The following is a 13659-nucleotide window of genomic DNA, read 5'->3' on the forward strand; positions in this document are numbered from 1 at the left end:
GCGGGGGGGGGACAACACCTGCAACCCCCTTGTCCCTGCCTGGCTTGGCCAGGGGATGCTCCGAGCTTTGTCAGGGCTAAACCAATCCCTTACGGCAGACAGCTCTCAATGCAGTGCCAAACTGCGTCTGATGCTGCCTTAAACACTGCTGGGCACCAGGGCTGCGGGGGCTGTTCCACAGCACCCACACGAGCAAAGGGGCAGGGTGCCTGTCCAAGTTCACCCCCAACATTTCCCATGCAGGCCTGACAAGGAGGTGGCATAATGATCTTAATTAATTGACCTAATTAAGTTCCCAGCTGGTAGGAAGCTGGATCTCACAGCAGCTGGGTTCTCCATGAGGGAGGCAATAAAAACTTCGATAAGCAGGAGGGGTGTGGAGTGAGCAGTAGGGGTAGGTGAGTAGTGTAGGGGGTGTTTAGGCAGTGGTGAGGGCTTTCCCTGTAGCCCTCTTGGTGTGGGTGAGAGGCAGCTCCTGCCCTCACCCTGCCTGCCACGTCCCTGGTGGGATTTGGTCCCCCTGGCTGGGTGCAAGGTGAGGCTGGTCAGCACCCCAATGTCACACCGGCCTGAGCCGCAAAAGCTCTGGCTTCTGCTCACCCGGGTTGATTCTGTGACCCTGCCGAGCGGCTCTGCGCAGGCACCCATCTGCCCGTCACCTCTGCCAGAGCCTCTGCTCAGCACCCGTCTGTTCCCTGTCCTGCCTGTGCCCCTCCGCACGCCAGCATCCACAGCCCATATGCAGGGCCCTGGCTGAGGGGAAGGCTTTTTTTGGTTGTATGCAGATTTTAATTTTTTTTTTTATTGCTTTTTCTTTTCCAACACACTCCCCACATGGCTCTCCCCCCTTTTCAGCTCTGAAATGGCGACAGCAATCTGTTTCTCTGGTGCTGCACAGTCCTTGTCAGTGGGTAATGCTAAAATGAGTGACTTGAGCAGGCAGGATGTGCCAGCGAATGGATGCTGGTGCCTGGCTTCCCAGAGCAGAGGGACAGCTGCTCCCTCAGTCGAATGGCTGGAGAATGAGTTTTCTTTCTCTTTTTTTCTAAACCTGGTCCCTGATGGGCTCATCTCTCATTTCACCACTTCCCAAGAAGTGCTCTGCTTGGATGCTGCTTTAGCAATCAAAAGGGGAGTGCGGCCGGCTAATGTGTGAATGTGGCGGCTGAGGTTTATGCGATGGAGTTATTGTTGGCTCCGGCCGTGCGGCTGGTGATGCCCGGGATGGTGTCGGGTGAGCTGTGGCTGGGGAGAGCTGTGGGGAAAGGGCTTTTTTCATCTCCGAGTCCTGTTTGTGCTGAAGCACTCTCTTTGCTTTACCTATCACCGGTGGGGTTTGCTTGAAGCCCCCTTGGGGGCAATGTTGCAGGGGGATCCAGAAGTTTCCAGGCTGGGCTGGAGGGGTCTGTGCAGAAGGACAGGGGTGTGGGACTGAGGTTTGCTGCTTTCAGTGGTGTGGGCTTAGCTACCATCCACGTCCTCTGCAGGTCTTCCAGCTGTGCTCCTAGAGGTATAATAAATAGTATAAAAAGAAGAAATTTTAATTGAATATATCAAATGGCTCCTTTCAAGCTGGAGCACATGGGGTGTGACCCAGCCATTGACATACAATCCATGATAAACAAACAGCAATTACTCAAACATCATAAAAACAGACTGTAAAAGCTATATAAAACTCAGGAAACACCGGCAAAGTAGCTATTAAGCTGTGTGGGAAGGAAAGACGAGCATGGCTGGCTCTGTGCATCTGTCTGGAAAGCATGGCGATGGCGTGGCTGGGGGTGGTGGTGGATGGGTGCAGGGAGCACAAGAACGAGGCGGCATTTGGGGCCAGGCTGGGGTGGGAAACCAGCCGGCACGGTTGGCGGCGGGTGCGGTGAAGCGTCCCACGTTCTCCAAACAAAAATACCATCAGGACCACAAGAGCAACAAACTGGTCGTTGGCTGGTCCCTCCAGGGAAGACTGAACCCTGGCAGGAGGGGTAGTCCATGTCCTGTGCCGCTGTGGATGCTCCCCCGCCACTGCCTCTGCAACTCCTTCCCTCTGCCAATCCTCTCCTCCACTTGCAAACCCCAATTTTCATTGTTGTGCAGCTGAGATGCACGTTAGGAGTAAATAAATAAATAAGCAGGCACAGCCGAGTCAGGAGGGACAACCTTTTGTGCATCGATCTGGAGCTTTCTGCCAGCCGAATTAACTGGAGTGGAATTTTTATCAGATTTTAATAACTGGTGAGAGCTGCCTGGTGTGTCCTCTGCGAAAGGCTGTTGTGAGACCAGCTGGAGAATAAATATCCAAGGCAGATGTGTCTTCCCCTTTACAGACCCATCCTCCCAGGTCTTGTTGCCGCCTTCTCTGTGAAGGGAGAAACTTCAGGCCCTCTGCCCCCGCTGCCAGTTTCGCCCCATCGTCCCCAGCTGAGCACCGGGGAGATGTCCCGGGGTGCCTGTGCTCAGTCCCAGCCGGGGAGTCACTGAACTGGTCTGGCTCGTGCGTTGTCCGGCTCCCCCTTGGCTTGACAAAGCTGTCTCCCTGGTACACCCTTCCAGCTTCTGGCGGTCGCCAAATCCAGGGACTTCCCAAGCCAGAGATTTTATCTGGATCGTTGTTTGTAAGAGCCCTCCACACGCCTCTGGCCGCCCGGGTGGCAGCTTTGTCCTCGGCAGCATCCTGCGGCAGCGTGCTCCGCAGTGCATCTGGGCCCCGCGTGATAAAAGGCTTCCTTTGATTTGTTTTAAATCTGCTGCTGCGTAACTTTATTGGATGTCCTGGGGGTTTTGTGTTCTGAGAAAATGGGAATAATTGTTTCTTATTCACCTCCATCTCAATTGTCCGCAGTTTTATTGAACTCTCATATTTCCTCCTCTCTTTCCTCTGCAGCCACCCCACTCCTCCTGGAATAAACTGCTCTGTTCTCCTGGTCATTCTTCTCTCCTTTCATTACTTCCAGCAATTTTATAAGCCTTCTTCACAAATCCCTGGCACTTGAGTATCTTCCGCCCCCTCACCTGGGCTCCTGCCGTCCCCTCGTGCTCAGGGCTGGACTTTTCCCGCAATCCTCGTCCAAGCCCAGAAACCGCCTCGTTTCCCGGCAAGGACCTTGCTGCCCTCCTCTGTTTCCTGCTAATACAAGCCTAGAAGGTCCCCTGCTGATAGCACTAAATTGGCTTTTACTCCACAGGTGACCAAAAATCTGTAAGACAGGGAAACTCTTTGGAAATACGCTCGCGTATGCCCGCCTTTTTTTTTTTTTTTTTTTTTTTTTTTTCCCCAGTGACAATGATAACAAATGCAACAGAAAGAAACTCCTCTCCTACAGCAGAGGCCATGGGGAATGCCCTGCCTGAGACTGTCTTTCTCCCTCACCATGCCCTGCCTCAGTATGAAAGCCGACAGCCTGGGAACATCTCGGGGATTGATCGGCGATGCGCTTTTCAGGCCAGTGCCGCGGGATGCTGGTCCAGCGCCCATCCCGAGGGTCACCGCGATTTTCCGGTCACCGTGGCAACTCGTGGTGTTTGATGCCTGTTTTGCCGAGATGAAGGGAGCAAAGCCGAGAATAGGGGAGTGGCAGAGAACATGTGGAGCTGGCAAAGAGCAGAACACCAGCACCGCTCTCCGCCCCAGAAAAAAGAGAACAGGGACAGAAAGAGAGGAGTGGAGGCAAGGAGAGGGCCGGGAGGATTTATCGCACCTTTGTATGGATTGACTGTAAGCACTGGCTTGGGCAGCACCAGGACTGAGTCTCTTGGGCTCCAGGAGCTGAAAACAAAGGGCGGGAGGAAGAGGAACTCATGTCTTGATAAACACAAGGTTGAAAAGGTGATAGGTCGAGGGATTTGGGCTCCAAGAACTTTCTCAAACCATAAATTTTCAATAGCAGTGCTGAAGCCAGGAAACCTGAGCTGGCTTTTGGAGATATATTATCTCAGGAGCAGACAGGGTCAGTTCTTGGCCTCCTCCCTGATTCCCACCTTGTCTTCGTTACAGCACTTGCACACGCTTGAGCATGCGCCTGTGCCCGGGTGCTCGGGTGGGTTTGGGACGTGCCTGGACTGCGACTGCGGGCGCCCGGCTCAGCCTTGGGAGGCCGGAGGGATGCGATCCCTGAAAGTCCAGTACAGCCTCTGCCTCTTGGAGGAGAGGTTTCTAAACCAGAAGAGTTTTTTCCTGGTTTTTAAACCAGAAGAGGTAGCTGTGATCATCCAATGTGCGAAATGAGCCCTTAAAGCTTGCCTGAGGCGTTTGAACTGGGATGTACGGAGGTGTACGTGGAAAGAGGTGGTCTGAGGCTGCAGTGGCAGAGGTGTGTTGGGGCCCTGCAACAGCAAGATGATGGCTGACCCCATCACTGTGCCTTCCCTGCTGCAGCCAGGCACAGCCTTGCCTAAAAGGCTGCCTGAGGTTGGTCAGAAAAAAAGGTAACAAGTTGAGAGATAACAATGTGATATTTTTTTGTTGTTGTTATTGCGCAGCACTGGGCAGTGGCCCTAGGGCAGGACATGATGCTTACGCCCAGTCAATTGAGCAGGAAAAATAAACATCAGCTGATTATCTGAGTCTATATGATTGCTCAGTAATGCGGCATCAGGGGAAAACACGGCCCTGGCCCCTCTCCATCCCCGATGCTTCCAGCCTCACAGCCAAATGACAGCCCAGCCTCAGCATTATCTCCACTGCCTTCGTTAAAGCTGCTGGCGATTTTGGGGGGGGGGGAGTTTATGGCAGGGGAGGGAGGGTGACACCGCAGCTCTGTGCCGAGAAGACAGCGAGCGCCATTCCAGTGTGCAGCGGCAAACAGTTAAACCACTTGCCGTGAACAAATTGCTCCAGCTTGGGGTGTGGGAATGCCGCTCCCTCCGGCCGGGGCATGCTCCCGGTGCCAGGGCCGTGGCCGGTGGATGTGGGCTGGGCTGGGAAAAGCTCCGCTCGGCTCTTCGGTTGCCCTGTGTGTAAAGCCTCTGCGGGCTGCTTGGCTCAGGAGTGGTTCGAGCTGTGCCCGGCTGCTCCCGTCTCCTCCAGCTGACGGCCCCGGCAGAGACGGTGCTGGAGCTGCAATGGGCAGCGTGGGACCGGAGGCAGCTCGGGGGGGCTCAGGGGGTGTGCGTGTGTCCAGGAGGAGCGTTTGGAGGGAGAGACGGTTTTCCTTTCTGTCTGGGAACGTCAGCTCTTGGAGGGAGGTGCAGTCCGGCAGTGGGAGCCTTTGCTGGGAACCAGCAGCGCTGGGATTTATCATCGGTTTGCCGACCCTCTTGGTGACCTAAGGGAGGGGAACAGCTCTCGTTCATCAGCCGCTGCAGCCAGAGCAATGGGTCTGACATTGGCAGCTCCTGAGAGGTGCTGGGCAGGTCAACCACACGCTGCTTGCAGGCGAAGCGTTGCTTAAGCACTGAGCAAGTTGGGGTGAAAAGTCCCCTTCGTGTTTCCTGCAGTTTGTTTCCCCGGGTTTTGTGTGCCTTTTTGCATTTGCGTTCTGTGGCTGCTCGACAGCGAGTTCTCTGGCAAAAGCATGCACAGAAACAGCTCATTTAAAATGTAATCTGGCCCAAGAACTAGTTATTGAAATTATTTGATGAATAATTTAGGATAACAATTAAAGTAAAAAAATTCATAAATAGCTCATGAGCGATTCATGAACCGGAAGAGAGGCTAAAGTTTGTCTGATAAGTGCTTTGCTACCAATTAGTCACAGATGCCTGGCCCTGAGCCGGGTTGGTCCGGACGAGGGACGGCTGCGGCTGCACCCACGCAGCCCCCAGTGCCGCTCAGCTGTGGGCCTGCCCTGTTTTGAGGACACGGAAAAGTAGGGACAGAGGACTGGCGATGCAGGGGACCTCCCAGAGGAGGGAAAGCCACTGAACTTGCTGGGAAATGTGGCTTTGGCTGTCCTGAAACTATTTGAGAGTTTGCCAAACGCAGCTTCAGCCTGGCAGAAGAGTCCCAGGGGCGCGCAGCATCGCTGGTGGTAAAGATGCTCGACCCAGCACCGGAGGATCCTCTTTGGGTCCTTCTTTCACCAAAGGACGTGTCCCACCGAGCCGGGGCGACCCCCAAAACTGAGTGTAGGTGTCAGCTGGAAGAAGAGCTGTGCGTCTGTCCTGGGGCAGGGCGACCTGGCCATGGCATTCGGATCCTCACCTCCTCCCGGGCTGCTTCAGCCGGGCATTCCTCGCCTCACCGACTCTCCCGCTGCCTCCCCGGGCCCCCGGACAGCAAACACTGCAACAACAATAACAGAATTAAGTTTTATTTGAGCTGAAATGAACTGTTTCCTGGCTGCTGAAATGACCCATTCTCCCTTTCCCCCTCCCCAAGCCCACGTTCTTTTCAGATCAAACAAAATGCTTTGCTCAAAATGAAACAAAATGTTTCAATTCCCTTTTGGGTCATTTCTAGCAAAAAAGCGGAGGACCAGCAAGCTAGCAGCCTGATTAAAAGTTTCGGCGTTCTCGCTTGGTGCTTTTTCCAGGGAGTTTGTGTCTCTCTTGCCGGGGCCAAGGCAAGAGCGGGTGTCCCAGCGGTGCGGGAAGGGGCGAGCTCTGCCCCAGCCCACCCCGCTGCAAACCACCCACCGAGGCGACACAGCCCGAGTCGCCCCGTACCTTCACAGCAGGGCTGGACGATGTGGGGTGTCCAGAGAAACCCAGTGAAGATCCCACCTGTAGAGGCATCTTGGCTCCTGCAGCCAGTTTGTTGGAGGATGCCTGTCTCGGGGCAGTTTTGCTATTAAATCCCCTAATAAGCAGAAAGTTAAAGACCAGGGCCATGCACAAGCAAATCTCTGCCAGATGTCTCTGTCCCAATTAAGGTGGACGAAGAGGGAGAGAATAGGCAATTAATTAGCTGGCAGCGCAGGAGGTACAGCAGTGGTGAGCGTTCCTGCATCCCCAAGTGCAGGGGAGCCCTGGCAGGGGTCGGGACACGCCATGGGGCAGCCCTGTCCCCTGCAGCCCCAGGGCTCTGTCCCAGCAGGTGGGAGGTGTGGGGGCTCAAGGCCATCCCTTCTCCTCCAGCACAGGTCCTGATATCTCTGCTTGGTCCTCAGTGCTCCCCTGCAGCCCCCAGCTCCGTGGACGGGATGTGTTGGACCTGGTGTCGCCGTGCCTCAGTTTCCCCAGCTGGGAACTGCAGATGATAATAGACTGGTGTTCAGATGACGCTGTCGATAGTTAATGTTTGGCGGAAAGCATTGTGTCTGAAACAGGAATGTTTTCTGGAATTATGCTGATAGCTGGCGTTTTAGCAGAAAATCTTCAGAGCTATTGAGAGTGGAAATAGAAGACGTTGGTTCAGCTTTCCCGACTTTCTCTGCTAATGTCTCACCCTGTCCAAGGCGAGGAACAGAAATGTTTGATGAGCTTTGTATTTACCAAACTATTTCAAGGGTTTTTTTGTCCTGATGTGGGATTAAAAAAAAACCCAAAACCAAACCAAAACAGAACAAAGACAATAATGAGAAATGTTGGAATTTCCCAGCATGGGAGAACCCCATCTCTGGACTAGCATCCCTTGCTGGTGTTCAGAGAGCAGCATTACGTGCAGTGAAGGCACTGAGCCTGGTGAGGAGGAAGATGCCCAGCTTGGCAATGCCTCTGGAAGAGGGCAGAGTTGTTCTCCCCGGGTCATTTCCCCTGATTATGGCAATGCATTTAGCACCGTGGAGAAATTACAGAATTCAGATGGTGACAGCCAAGAGCAACCCCCTTTGTGGTGGCCGCTTTGTGGCTGCAGCGGCACTGGGCGCAGAGATGGGGTTTGGGAGGCTGGGGGGGGTCAGCCCTGCTCCCCCCATTCCCAAACCCCTTTCTGGCCTGGCAGGGGTCTGCGGGGGGATCGCCCACCTCGGGCCCCGCCACCCTCTCGGCGTCGGGCGCGGGGTCCAGCCAGCAGACAGCACGTTCGCAGGCATTTCCAGAGTGAGGGTTTATGCAGATTTATGTTAAAATATTCCTGCATCTTCGCTCCACGTTTATGTTTATTGATTTGCAAATGAAAACCTTTGTTCTGCGTGTAGTCCGTAAGCCTGACGGTATGTCAGTAACTTCAGATTGAAGATTTTAATATCTTTTTCCTCTCTTGTCCCTCACCCCCACTGCATACCCTCCCCACCCTTCCCCCAGGCAGCTCAGCCTGGCACTAGAGAAATGCAAGATGGTCCCCATCGCCATCCCTGTCCCCTGCATCCCCATCCCCTGCATCCCCATGCCCAGCATCCCCAATGCCACCTCCCAAGCACTGTCCCTCCCCAGCCCTCTCCTCCAGGCCAACACCTCGCTGCCTCTTCATGCAGGGGGCCGAGGACAGACAGAAAGGGGGGAGAGAGCAAAATTCTCCCCCCCCCCCCGCACTTCCCTTGCTGCCTCCTTGATGTTGGCTCAGCCGGCTTTCCGCCTGTCACTTTAAATGGATGTATTTAAAGCAAATGCAGAAATTGCCATTCAGCGCAAGCCTTGTAATAAAGACAACGTCTCCGTTTCCAATATATATTTATATGTAGTTTGGGTTTTGTCTGGGGGGGACGTGGGGAAAGTCACAGGAAATGCCAAGCGTTGACATGTCCGTGATAGAAAATAGCTCTGTCCTTCTCCTGTGAGGTGCGTGGTATTTTCCAAAGTGACATTTAACTGAAGGGAACCTGTGGCAGCACTTTTGCTCGGGGCACCGTGGTGGCAGCTGCCTCTCTCCGTGCGAGGCGGCAAGGACCTCCGCAGCTGGGAGCGTACGGGGTCGGCTGGGAAGCTGGTGCTGCGCAGGGATGCTGCTGCCCACGGACCCTCGGTGGGCAGCGTGGACCAGCCCCAGCCCTGGCCACTTGCACGCATCCCGTGCCTGGCCCCGGGCTCGGACCTCGCCAGGGTGGCCCTGCTTCACCCCAAGAAGATAATGGGGAGCACTCATCCATCACGCCGCAACAGATTGACTCACGAGGAAAGATTTAGAGAGCTAAATCTGTCTGGCTTGGCAAGCCACAGCTGTGAGGGAAGGGGCGATGAAAGGATGGTCTGTGCAGCGTGGAGGGTGCAAACAGCGGGCAGGGAGCAGGGGCACTTTGCAAGGCTGGGGGTGATGCCCAGGAAAGGGGAAACAGGCTGGATAATGGGGAAGAAGCTTCCTGGCGTGGAGGAGCTCCCATCACAGGGAAACCTGCAAACCTCATCTCCTCCTTCACACCTCGGGGCTCTAACCCCAGGAACGGCACCCCCGTGTTGGTCCCTCCTTCCCCGCCACCCCTTGGGCTGCTTTCGGGGACAAACCCCCTGCCCTGGCACTGGGCTGCACCCCACCACGCAGGCTCAGCTCTGCAGGATGGCGTCTGCTGTAAATACAGCACCTAAAACCATCACCCTCCACCTCCCGTCCCCCTGCGCCCGAGCCGGAGCGTGGTTTGCACGGCAGCTTCGCCCTGCCTGAGCCCCTCGCAGGCACGTCGCACAGCACCGCTGCTCTGCAGCTCGGTTTCTATTTAATCAGTCTGTTCACTGTGGCTCCGTCTGCCGAGCGCCCGAGTCATCAAAGCTCCTCCGGCAGCCTGGACGCATCCATTTAATGGACTGCTATGAGACACATCCTTACTTCATTACTTCATTATTTACAGGATGAGGCTTTCGTGCCGGGGCCGGCAGCCCAGCGCCGCCAGCTGCCCGCGTCCCCCTCGGAGGCTGGCAGAGCTGCCGAGGGGAGGGCAGTCCCAGAGACACCGGCACAAGACCCCCCGGAGCCCTGGATTACAAAGCCATTAGCCATCATTGTGCTTAGAGATTTAAAATGAAAGGATTTAAATCCTGAATGAAAAATTCCCACTTTTTTTTTTTTTTATTCGCCCAATTGCTCTGGTTTTGCCAGAGTCAGGCCATTGCAGTGGTCGGAGCTGGCTGCGCTTTTGCACCATCTATGCAGAGGGAAAAAGCGATGTCTGCCAAGGAGGAGCAGCGAAGAAGAGCGATTCTGACCTCCTGTGATGCCCATGAGTTGTCAGATGTTCTGAACTTTCTCTGATGCTTGCACAGGGCGCTGGGGCCCCTTGTTCAGCACCCAGGTCACAGGAGGGCACCGGTTTTGTGATGGGCGTTTCATCACATGGGATGGAGCCTCTGCAGCCCCAGCTGGGCTGGGAACAGGCAGCCCAGGCTGGGCAGGGACAGCCAGGGTCTTCTCCTTCCCCATTATCCAAAATCCAGCCTTACCCTTCTGCTGGTCCCCAGGGCTTAACTACCTTTGCAGCTCTCCTGACGGAGACATGATACTTTGGAGAGCCCAGACAAATGGGGCTGTGGGACCAGCCTGCAGGAGATCTCTGAGACAACCAGTGTAACAGGATATTCTGAAGAACCGGATCATTTTATGACCATTAATAACATTTGCAGCTACTGAACGTTATCCCGTTTTACAGGAATAGCAATAGACCTGATGCTGCAGGGCTGAGGTTGGCTGGAGCAGTTGAGGGGGGACCCTCTTGCTCCCCACGTTGTAACAGTGGGTCTGTGGCCAGGTACAGCCTGGCTGACCTCCTCCTTGGACGCGGGAGTCACTGGGGACACAACACACACTACGTGAACCAAAGGATGCTGCCAGAAAACCGGGCTTGCGCAGAGCAGGGCTCTGCTGCGCAACGAGAAAGGCTGCTGAGCCTCCAGGTCTTCTCCTTACATGTTAAGGGGGAGGGGGTGTAATGGTGGTGTGCAGTCAAATTCACTTGCTGCTGGCGGAATTAAAGATATGCTCCCTCGGCTAGTTCTGTCAAACCCTCCTGTCTGTCCGTATATATATATATCTCCAGCTCTATACACATACACACCGTTCATCACACCAGAATCCAAGTGACCTGGAGTAGCACAGTACAAACACTGTAGATCCTATGTAAACAGAGGTTATATATATTTTCCTCATTTATTTCTTGCCGACAGAAAAGCGGCCTCTTTCACAAGGAAAAATAAACCAACACAATGGCAATCCCGAGTTCAGCAAGTGTTTCCTAGCAGATTTTAACCATGTTAAGTTAGGTGGTTGTAAACAGACTGACAGCACGCCTCCCAACCTTTGAAATTCCTCGCAGTCAGTTTCCTGTCTCAAATTCACACCATCGCTTTTCCACCAGGGCCTTAAATTAATGCCCGGCTGGGGTGCATAATTACCAGGTCCCTAATGGTCCAAAACATCCTGAAGGGCTGAAGTTTCCTTTTTGATTTGTGGCTCCGAGTCGGAGTTGTAATTACCAAATTGATTTTAAATGCAGGCTCCGTTGACAGACTATTGGCAAACGGCATCTCGGAGTCTTCAGCCATTCATAAAAAAAGAAGAGGAAGCCCTTGATGAATATACCTTGATCTGCAGCTGCTGTTTATTTAATACAATTTATGGGCAATGGTATTAGGTTTTATCAGGGAGCTGCAGCTTTGGAAACACTGCTTTGGCAGGAGCGGTTGAGCTGAAAAGTTGGGTCATAGCTGTGAGCTGCCGGAATCGCTTTTTCACATGACGACCCCTCTCCTCTGCTCGGCTTGGCGTGGCTCAGCTGGGCTCTCCCCCCTCGCCGGCTCTGATCCGAAATTTGGACATCATGGCTGGCTCCGGGCAACGGGAGGGGGCTCTTGGGCTGCCCGACCACAAACAGGTAGATGAGCGGCTTCCAAAAAACTGAATAAATACAGAGGCAGCACATTTTCTGGGTGCTGATGCAATGCTGGCAGGTGGCCTAAACGTCAGTCACCGTCGGCTCCCACCACGTGCAGACCCCGGGACCTGCTGAGTGATCCCACCTCCGCGCTTGGCACCCACCGCTTCCCTCTGCGGAGCCAGCGGGGCAGCGCTGGGCGAGGGGTTAACCCCTGCCTCCCCCAGCACCCCGGCTGCACCGCTGCTCCCCTTGGCCAGGTGGGATAGGGCAGTGCTGGTCCTTTCCTCCCAGTCCCTCTTCTGCTGGCCAGTTGGCCGGCTCTCCTGGGTGCAGGTTATCTGGTTCTCCCTGGATTTTTCAGTACGCAGCACAGTGGGGCCCTGGCCTCCTAAGGAGGTTTCCTGGGGTGATCTTCTCCCTCTGATGAGGGTCTGCTGCTGTAGTGCCCTCTTCTCTGTGGTGTGCAAGAAAGGTGATGAACCACGGCCAGGAGGAACCGGAGCCTTCAAGGTTTGGGAGGAGAACCACAGAGCTGGGATGGGAGGGGAAGGGAAGGGAAGGGAAGGGAAAGGTGTCATGGTCTGTTTGGATCTCTCAAATTTGCTGGACAATGTACTCTGCGATTTAAACTTTATTTCATGAGCTCGTTAAGAAATACAGTAAACAAACACGACAAACAGGGCCTCAATCCCCTATTGCCCAGACTAGTCTATCATGTGAATTCACCTATTCACCATTCAAGTCATAAGTTTTCGTGACGTGTAACCCGTAACTCTTAGTATCGTGTACCTATGAGCAAAAGGAAAGAATTATTTACCCAGCCGAGGGTGAGGGGGCTCCTCCTTCCTCCTCCCCTGTGTCACACTGGGAAGCACGAAAGCCTGAGCAGTCCGGCTGCTATTGGATCTGCTTCAAAAACTTTTTGGGTGAGCTGATGTTTTATACCCTCCAGCTTGGAGGTTTGGTCTATACCATTTCCAAAAGTTAGCGGATTCTGACGAAACTGCCAGACAAAAGGTAATGGCTGCCAGAGACACGGCGGTGATCACGGCTGCGTCATGGCCCTTTAGCTCTTCTCGGCCATCTGTCCTGCCTACGTGGTGCTCTCGCTTTGACCTAGTGATGCTGGTCCCAGCATACCTCAGGCCTGAGCAGGAGCTGGGTTAGCCAAAGTCTAAGCAGGAGCCGAGTGAACAGTCACAAAGGGTCAGCAAACCCAGTAGGGAAGAGACCCAGCTGCCCTGTGTGAGAAGGTAAGAGTGACCGAAGCCGCTGGAGCATCGCTGTCATCTGCTCTGCTGCCCAAGAGAGGTGGCAGGCAGAGAGCGGGAGCTGTGAGGTTGCACGGGAGAACCACAGGGCACAGTCCCAAAGCCGCGTCAGGAGAGCAAGAGCTTTCTAGTTAATGCTATATAAATGTAGTGCTTGCACGGTCCTCCCCTCCGTTCAAACACGAAGACTGCAACCATCCTGCCATGAACCTACCGAGCTCTGCAGAGGCTGCGTGTTCCCCAGCATTTAGGACCAGCTCTTTAGCACTGGGGTCATTCAGATGCTGAGGGCATGTCCAGGCGGAGCTGAGCCAGAAGCGTTTGCTCCCTCCATTTAGCAGCGCTGTTCAAGGAAATGGTATTTCCTGGGATCCAGACAACTTTCTACAGTGGCTCCATTTTTTATTTCAGAGAATCTCGTTTTGGTTGCCCACCTGCAGAAGGGTTGACAGAGTTTATCTCGCCTTCAGTCAGCACTGGAAGCTGCTGATTAAAGCAGAAAATATGAAGGGTCTTAAAACTTAAGGTGCATCCCAGCTATCAGCTGCTCCCTTCCCTCTCTTGAGTTGGGAGGATGGATGACTCTGACGGCATCCCCCCAGCCTGAGAGTTTGGGTATCTCCCAGGGTCATTCACGGGGCAGAGCCGAACAACTCGAGCCCAGAGAGGGGTGACCTTAAGTGGGGGATCAGTTGCCCCGAGAACCGAGGCACCGCAGTGGGTAGGAGCGAAGGGTTAACAGGACAGCGATGGCCCTTTGGGAGCAGAGGCTG

Source organism: Accipiter gentilis, chromosome 24 (genome assembly GCF_929443795.1).
Source record: "Accipiter gentilis chromosome 24, bAccGen1.1, whole genome shotgun sequence".
NCBI lineage: Eukaryota > Metazoa > Chordata > Aves > Accipitriformes > Accipitridae > Astur > Astur gentilis.